The sequence below is a fragment of the Carcharhinus amblyrhynchos genome, chromosome 3 (assembly GCF_965287045.1).
Source record: "Carcharhinus amblyrhynchos chromosome 3, sCarAmb.v2.hapA, whole genome shotgun sequence".
Classification (NCBI taxonomy): Eukaryota; Metazoa; Chordata; class Chondrichthyes; order Carcharhiniformes; family Carcharhinidae; genus Carcharhinus; species Carcharhinus amblyrhynchos.
The window spans coordinates 56,188,973-56,198,648 of record NC_137326.1 but is presented as its reverse complement, the minus strand read 5'-3'; the positions used below and the strand labels follow the sequence as shown (position 1 = coordinate 56,198,648).

Genomic DNA, 9,676 nt, shown 5'->3' with positions numbered 1-9,676 from the left:
AGTTCTGACTGAAGAAGCTAGGTACAGCAATGATGTTGACAGAACGAGCATCCATACTCCTTTAAGCTTCAACTACCTCTCTGAATTTTGGAGAGATTTTCTCCTCCCTTGTATGATCTTAACGGGCAACAGTAATAGTCCCTGCAAAATAAATGGTGTTGCTCACCTCAACTGGCTGAATAAAGATAATAAATCCATTTAAATGGAAGATTGTGAGTGTTTGACCTATTTTTGACTTTACATAATTGCGTTTCTGGAAATGAGATTTATTTGGACTGGGTCCCAGTGAATTGGTTTGCTCCTGTCATTTGTGACCTCAAGGCTTGACAATTTAATTGATGTCTGCTTTATGACCAACTCTCATGTAAGGGCATTTCCTCGCCAAAGAACATGCCAGAAGTGGTTGACAGTTAAAATTGCAAACCCATGAACAACATACTGCTGAATCAGTTGAAAATAAAAAGGTTTTCATCTATGTAACATATTTCACAACCTCCAGGGTTGCCTCAAGTACCCAAGAAGTACTTGTGAAGAATAATCACCATTGTAACATAGTGAAATGAAGCAGGCAAATTATGCACAGCGAGATCCCATAAATATCGATGAGATAAATGATTAAATCATCGGTTTTTCAAATGAAATCTTAAACCCTGTCTGCGTTCTCAAGGTGCACTGACCAAGGATGAGCAGGGAACATTTTTTCAGTATTCAATGACCAATATTTATTCCTTAACCAACGTCACTGAGGTAGCTTATCTGGTCATGATCTCAGTGATGTGTGTGGAACCTTGCTGTGTGCAAACTGGTTGTCACGTTTCCCACATTACAACAGTGATTACGCTTCAAAACTACCTCACTGGCTGTACAACGCCGTGGGACATCCCGAGGTCATGAAATATGTGGTATAAATGCAAGCTCTTTCTTTGTGATTTTCCCCTGTGAGTTAGTCCCCATCCATGAGTCCTGAGGAAGAAAATGTTTTGTTTTCCCTGCTTCAAAAATCAATTTAATATATGGTCCCCAGATAAGGGACGTATCAGATATTAAATTGATAAGAACAGATTTTTTTTTTGTTTTTATTTCAATTCAATCCATTCAAGTCCAATTCAGAGTCTCGACAAGATGAGACATTCCCGATCCAAGCTGACAAGACAGGGCTCTCACTTCCTGTCTTGGACTTGATCTACATGATCCAAGTTGATTGGAGTAGGCATTGCACCTCCTCCAAGGCTTGATCTCATTTGCATCTTAGCCAAAAGGCCAAGATGCCGCTTTTAAAAATTGCTTCAAATGAGGCTGAAACGTAACCTAATGACTTCATCAAGCTCAGCATGTCGATACTACACTTGATCTTAGCCAAAAGGCCGAGAACAGATACTACACTTGATCTTAGCCAAAAGACCAAGAAAAAGTATTTACTTAGCTATGCAATAAAATGCCAAAGTCTAAAAATGTTACAATTGTGTTCAGATCAATAATAGCTTAAAGCAAATGTACTGTCAGTTAGATTCCATTCTTGGACTGAATAATTCTGCTGTTTTATTTTTTTCCCACTGAATATGTTTCAAATCAGACTGTTGGTCTTCATATAATTGATATTCTGGATCTTATTACCTCCTGCGGCCTCAGATGGAATTCCTCTAACTCCATTGCTTACATGTGTCTCCATGAAGATCAGTTTTCCTTCTTGTTGCAACTATTTTAGGGGTGGCACGGTGGCACAGTGGTTAGCACTGCTACCTCACAGCGCCAAGAACCCAGATTCGATTCCCGGCTTAGGTCATTGTCTGTGTGGCGTCTGCATGTTCTCCCCTATCTGCGTAGGTTTCCTGTGGGTGCTCCAGTTTCCTCCCACAGTCTGAAAAATGTGCATTGACCTGAACAGATGCCAGACTGTGATGACTAGGGAAATTTCACAGTAACTTCATTGCAGTATTAATGTAAGCCTTGCTTGTGACTAATAAATATAGTTTAAACTTTATTTTCCCTCAGTAACATTTGACTATCTAGGCAGGGCTCTGGGGAAACAGCAAGTGCTGAGATTTAGCTGGACAACTCTTTCAAAGGGCTGGCACAGACTCAATGAGCTGAATGAGCTTCCTCTGCAGGCTATCATTCTCTGTTAAAGCTCATTCCATCCAACACCTCAATACTTCTCCCTTATCTGGAGAAGGTAACATTCCCAAGAAAGAAGGAGAGAGAGTTTGTTGACTGATGGTAGTATTGCTGTCAACACTCGACTCTAACCATGGGCACCGTAGCAAGTGTTCTTGTAAATGTGTGTCTTTCTTTTAGTTGGTTTTATTACAGTCAGTGTTTCTCTGAACCTCTCTCTCATTCTCATCAACTCCGAGTACTCTCCTAACAACTATTCCTCCTCCTTTCATTTTCATTGCATTGAAATTGAGAATCTTTGGAACACATAATTCTAATTTACTCTTCTCCCAGGACCCCAGATTGGCTCAGTCTATCCTCCTGTTAGGCTTCCTACTGTCTCGCAAACTTCAGAGACTTTGAACATGAATTTGAAGCCTTGTTTCTCGCTATCTCCATAGCCACCCTGAAACCATCTTCGATATCTGCGATCCTCCAGCTCTGAACACTTGTGCATCCCGATTTTAATCACTCCACTATTGGTGACTGTGCCTTTACCTGCCTGGATACTAAATTCCAAAATTCCCTCCCTAAACCGGCTCACTTCTCTCTATTTCCTCCTTTGCAGGTGCTCTTTGGCCAAGATTTTTGTCACCTTCCCTAATAATGCCCTATTTGGCTCTGTATCAAGTTTTATTTGCTAACCCACCATATAGGAGACAATCTAAATAAACATTATTGGTCTTGCTACCTAATAGTGTGTTTTGGAATAAATCTCGTCGTTGTTTGATGTATGTCTTTCTCATCTGTGAATAGCGACTCAAAATGACCATAACAACACCACAAATGCTAAATGATGAACATCTTTCTCTTCACTGACAAGGGTCTACAAGATGTACTGCAGCAACTCATCAAGGCTCCTTAGGCAGCACCTTTCAAACCCGTGACCCCTACGACCTGGAAAGAGAAGAGGAGCAGAAACAAGAGAAACCACCAGCTGAAAGGGCAATTAGGAATGAGCAATAAATGTTTGCCTTGTCAGCAGCACCCACACCATGAAAAAATTATTTTAATCAATTTGTTCACTAATGTGTTTTCTAGGAGGTCTTGGAAACAGCAGAGGCTGCTGTCTCTAGTTAGCCCTATCCAGACTCTACCACACAGAGTGCAATAAGACTCATTTAGCCTCTAATACTTTTTATTGCGCACAGCCAATTCATTTAAGTCCTTGGTTTCTTTAAATTCTTTTGAGTAGCTGCATTTGTGGGATAACTTTAAGAGGCCTGTGTTGGAGCAGCATGTGGCACAGTGGTGAGCATTGCCACCTCACAGTGCCAGGGACCCAGCTTCGATTCCAACCTTGCGTCTCTGTCTGTGTGGAGTTTGCATGTTCTCCCTGTGTCTGCGTGGGTTTCCTCCCACAGTTCAAAAATGTGCGGATTAGGTTGATTGGCCATGCTAAATTAACCCTAGTGTCAGGGGGATTAGCAGGGTAAATATGAGAGGTTACGGGAATAGGGCCTGGGTGGGATTGTAGTTGGTGCAGACTCAATGGGCCAAATGGCCTCCTTCTGTACTGTAGGGATTCTATGATTCTATGGAGTGTTCAGGCACTTTCACAACTTAAGGACAAAGTTGGTCAGCACTAATATTCCTGGAAAGGTGAATTGAAATCCCACCATGGTACTTTGAGAATTTAAATTCAGCTAAACAAGCTGAGAGTGAAGAACCAATTTTTTTAAAATGACCTTAAAATTATAGGATCATTAATGCTCTTCCAACCAGGACATCTGCCATCCTTACCCAATCTGGTCTATATCTGCCTCCTGACACATACTAATATGGCTGATTTTCAGCTGCTCTTTTAATCTCGAGTAATTGGGATGGGTAATAAATAGTGGCCTTGCCGGCAATGCCCAATTCCTAGATTATTAAAAAAAGACATTTTTTTAATTTTTTAAGATCATGGTTGATTGCTCCTTAATTCCATTTAAATCACATTTTCTCCATAATTCTTCCTCCCCATTGCTGAACCAAACTTCTCCATCTCATTGAAAATCTCAATTGACCCAGCATCCACATCCTTCTGGGGAAGTGAGTACAAAAGCTCTACCCCTGCCAGAATCCCAATCATATTTTGCCTAGTGCTTGCCATGAAACTATCCCCTCAAGAGCAAACTGATACGAATACAGCAAAGATTGGCACAGGCAAACAAACCATCAGGGGTGGACACAGACAGTCATTGTCATTGCCATGTTCACTCATTAGCGGTAACTATCAATGATCATGCTGCCCCAGCAAGATCACCTCACAACACAGGGCAGCAAGCCTCTGAATGTGTGCGAAACGTATTTGCTTGCCTTTTTCACAATATCATTTGTCCATTTTCAAGTGATTTTATTCTCTTAAAGCCCTCTTATTGCATCACTGGGATATTGTTGTGTGCCATGTTTCAGTTTTCACTTCCCCAGCTTTTCAGAAAAGCTTCTACCTTCATACCACTATCAGCACCTCCTTTAGTCATTAATGCTACCATTAATACTCCCTTTGTCTTGTGTCCATGACATCTTTGTTAATTTCTCCTTAGCTCCAACCTATCCATGACCTTCTATTCTTCTCCACCTCCTCCATTCCCCCTCTCCAACTATTTCCACCTCTCCTCAGCCCTAAAGAAGAGTCATATGGATTCAAAATGTTGGGCATGATCATCTGGCTCTTCACACTGGCGGGATCTTCTGGTCCGGCCGACTGCTCCGGGTTTCCTACAGCCTGGGGTGAAATCAATGGGAAATCCTATTGTCAGCGGCGGGGCCAGAAGATCTCACTGCCGTCTAACGGCACGTTTCCTCTCGCCAATGGGAAACATGTCATGGGGAGGCCAGAGAATCCTGGTGGTTAACTCTATTTCTCTCTCCTCAGATGATGCCAGACCTGCTGGGTTTATCCAACATTTTCTGTTTCTATTTCAGATTCCAGTAGTGTTTTACTTTTATTTTTCAGGAATTCAGTTTTTGAGGCAGACAACCAAGTAACTCCTGTGTGTGACAGGATTCTGTCATTCTAAACAGTTAGTTGTTTTTCTCCTGCCCATTCCTTCTTGTTTGCCTCAGTCCTTTAAGAGGAACCAATTATAGCCTCTTGTACAATGCCCCATGTCCTTGATTCCATTACTGGTGACCATATGTTTTCAATTCTTTAGACTCTAAACTCTGGAATTCCTTCCCCAAACCTCTCCACCTCACTCTGCTGCTTTACCTTGTTTCTTTCGACCTATCTCTTTGACTAAGCTTTTTGTCAACCACCCTTGTATCTCTTTGCACGGCTTGGTATCCAATGTTGTCCGATAACACTCCTGAGAAATGCCTTGAGATGTTTTGTCATGGTAAAGGGGCTACGTTTACCAGCTTGATACCTGGAATGGGCAGGTTGTCTTATGAGGAGAGGTCAGACAGGCTAAGTATGTATCCGCTTGAGTTGAGAAGAGTTAGAGGCAACTTGACTGAAACATACAAGATCCTGAGGGGTATTGATATCATCTGAGGAGAGAGAAAAAGTTGTTGTTGCTGATTTACACATAGGAACACAGGATTTAGTAGCGGGGAAGACCATTCAGCCCTTCTGGTCTAGCTCACCAATAAGTGGGATTGCAGCTGATCTGGTTGTGGTCTTGACCCCACTTTAACATTTGTACACTTGTCCCTATCAGGCCCCCTCCAAAACATTAAGCCTTGACTTGCTTGTCTGACAAAAATCTAACCAACTCTGCTGTGAATAAATTCAATGAATGGCAATGGGTGGCACAGTGCTTAGCACTGCTTCTGCACAGCTCCAGGGACCTGGGTTCAGTTCCCGACTTGGGTCACTGTCTGTGTGGAGTTTGCACTTTCTCCCTATGGCTGTGAGGATTTCCTCCAGGTACCCCAGTTTCCTCCCACAGTCCAAAGATATGCAGGTTAGGTTGATTGGCCATACTAAATTGCCCGTTAGTGTCCCGGGATGTGAGAGATTAGCAGGGTAAATATGTGTTAGCCAGATTCAGACAGCCGCCATAAATTAAATCACACATCAGTGACTCCAGACTGCAAGTAGAGTGATAAAAAGTCATTGTAAAGGATGGCTGTACTACTGGGGGTAAAAGTAACTACAGCAGGGATTACATAATGGATCCATCATAGGGCCTAGAAGGGATCGTTGTCGGTGCAGAATCGATGGGTCAAATGGCTTCCTTCTGCACTGTAGAGATTCTATGACTCAGCTCCCACTGCCTTTTGCGATAGAGAATTCCACAGACTAATGACCCTTTGAAAAAAATAAATTTTCCTCACCTCTCTCTCTCAAAAGGGAGATTGCTTTTTCTCATTCGAATATGTTATCTAGTTATAATCTCTCGTTATTTTCCAGTTCTGATGAAGTGTCCATGATCAAAATGTTAGTCAGCCTTTACAGAAACTGATGGATCCATTATGTAATTCCTGCTCTAGTTACTTTTACTCCCAATAGTACAACTGTCCTTTTCAAACAATGACTTTTTATCACTCTACTTGCAGTCTGGAATCGCTGATGTGTGATTTAATTTATAGCTGCTGTCTGAATCTGGCTAACACAATCGAAACAAAATTGCTCACTAAAGCCCACCAACTGTTAATTAATGTATAATTACATGCAGCAATTTTAATCAGGTCAAAAGAGGCTTGATCTGCAACAGACTACCTTTAAGGTAATCATGAATGCCATTTAATTATTCATTCCGTTTGCACTAAGGAGCGGTGATGTTGATTTAAGAATGCCGGGCTTCGAGTGCCCTGACATCTGGCAAAAAACCAACTCACCTCATTTCATGAGCAAAGCCAGCAGGCTATTCAACAAGAGAAGGCATCACAAAATCTCTGGCACGGCGATCTCGAGTTCAAGTCGTTGTGACAAATAAGATTTGTTTAATCTTTTGATTTTATTGAATTTGAGTTCACAAGGATAATTATGTTTGAAATGAAGACAGCTCCTTCATCAAGTTAAAAATTACTTCTCCAGGGCATTTCACAGATACGCGCATAGAGTTCCTGAATGAAATGGCACTTTGTCAAGTCTGAGAATTTCGACCAAAAGTTTATTTCGGTCAAAGCAGAATACTGCAGAGACTGGAGATCATAGGGAGATGGTGTGAAGTAGCAAAATCACTGCACTAACAATCTCAAGGCCCAGACTAATGGGGAGACAGTGGCCTAGTGATATTATGGCTAGGCTATTAATCCAGAAACTCAGCTAATGTCCTGGACCCTGGTTCGAATCTCACCACGGCAGATGGTGGGATTTGAATTCAGTAAAAAATATCAGGAATTAAGATTGCACTGATGATCATGAAACCATTGTTGATAGCAGATAAAATAGTGACTTTTAAGGGGCATCTTGACAAATAAATAAATAGGATGGGAATAGAGGGATATAATCCCCAGAAGGGTAGAGGGCTTTAGTTCAGTCAGGCAGCATAGTCAGTGCTGGTTTGGAGAGCTAAAGGGCCTGTTCCTGTGCTGTAATTTTCTTTGATCTTCTTTGATTGTCAGAAAAACCAATCTGGTTCACTAATGTTCTTCAGGGAAGGAAATCTGCTGTCCTTATCTGGCCTAGACTACATGTAACTCCAGAGCCACAGCAATGTGGTTCACTCTCAGCTGCCCTCAGGCAACTAGGTCAGCGAGGCCCATGTCCCACAAATGATTTTTAAAAAATGGTCAGGCCATTGTGACCACATCTGGAGTATTGGTCACCTTATTTAAGGCAAGGTGTACATGCATTAGAAGTAATTCTTTACTAGACTGATACCAGCAATGGGAGGGTTGTCTTATGAGGAAATGTTAAAGAGGTTTGATTTGTATCCACTAGAATTTAGAAGAGTAGGAGGCGACTCGCTCTAGTGTTGAAGATCCTGAGGGGTAATGAGAGAGGATGTTTCTTCTGTGGGACAATGTAGAACTAGGGGTCACTGTTTAAAAATAAGGAGTCGCTCATTTATGACAGAGACAAGGAGAAAATTGTTTTCACTCAGGGGGTTGTGATTCTCTGCAATTGTCTTCCTCAAAAGGCGATGGAAGCTGTCTCCGGATATTTTTACGGCAGAGTGAGATAGATTCTTGATTAATAAGTGGGTGAAAGAGGATAGGCAAGAATATGGGATTGAGATTACAATCAGACTAACCATGATTTTATTGAATTCAGAGCAGGCTCATGGGGCCAAATGACCTACTCCTGCTCCTAATTAATATATTCATATGTTGGTCTGGGGACATAGGTTCAAATCCCACCGCAGCAGCTGCTGGAATTTAAATTCAACAATAAATCTGGAATATATAGCTAGTCTTAGTAATGGTGACCATGAAACTATCATTAATTGTTGTAAAAAACCTGTTAATGTCCTTGGGGAAAGAAATCTGCCTTATTTATCTGTTCTGGTCTATATGTGAATTCAGATCCACAGCAATGTAGTTTACTCTTAATTGCACTCTGAAATGGTTGAGCGAACCATGATCTTATTGAATAACAGAGCAGGCTCAAGAGGCCTACTCCACCTCCTAATTTGGATGTTTGTATGTACTCCAATGTTTGTTCTTACTTGCGATCTGACACAAGCCATCCCCTTGACTAAGCCCCAAAGTGAAATTTCCATCATGAAGTGGCAGAATCACACCATCGAGAAATGGTAAATCCTTGTGAGCATCTTTCTTTCAGGTCAGCAATGAAGAAAGGATACAGATCGCTCTTCAGGAAACAATGCTTTCCACCCCAGGCCAGCTCAATGAATCATTAAGGAAATTTCAGATGCATCATCCGAGGTTTCCCAAAGCTCTCGAGATTTAAAAATTGTAAATTTGGACTAGAAGATTGCAATGTCACTCCATTATTTAAGTAGGATGGCAAAGAAGAAACAGGACTGGCAGTTTAAGATTGATTGTGGAGAACTTTCTGGAGCTATCATTATAGACAAGAGTGACTGGGCATTTAGACAGATGTCAACTGATCAGAGAATTGACATGAATTTGTGATGCCTGATCCATCTGGTTAAACCTTTATGTCAGTCACTAGCAGAATATCTATGGATGAATTCTGATATTAATATCTAGGAGGCATTCAGTAAGGTCCCAGGCAAGAAATTATCAATAAAATTGAGAGCTCATGGAATTAGAATCATGACATTAGCTACTGAGTGGGATGTAGGTTATAGATAACGTGTTGTTATCTGATTAGCAAGATGTGACAAGTTTTATTCACCAGAGGCCTTAGATTTTCATTGTATTTAATGATGAAGGAATAGATAGTTGGATGTCTCAGTTTGCTGATACACATAATTAGGAAGCGCAGTAGGCTGTACGATTGGGAGGAGATAGCTACAATGGTACATGGATTAAATCAGTGGGCTGATGGTGATCAACGTGGGTGAGTGTAAGGCCATCCATTTCGGAACTGAGGAAAAAAATCAGCATTTGTCATCTCAAGTCCTCTGCTCCCCTCACTCACTTGATCCATCTCCTGAACTTGCAGAACTCTATTCTCTCAGGTCCAACCCTTGCATTGTCACCAAACTTGCCATTA

The 9,676-nt window shown here is 41.5% G+C and overlaps 2 pseudogenes; both read right to left on the bottom strand.

The window, feature by feature from the left end:
* Window positions 1–938: 938 nt before the first annotated feature.
* LOC145341693 (U2 spliceosomal RNA) lies at window positions 939–1,091 on the bottom strand (annotated as a pseudogene).
* Window positions 1,092–1,178: 87 nt separating this feature from the next.
* LOC145341671 (U2 spliceosomal RNA) lies at window positions 1,179–1,413 on the bottom strand (annotated as a pseudogene).
* Window positions 1,414–9,676: the final 8,263 nt, after the last annotated feature.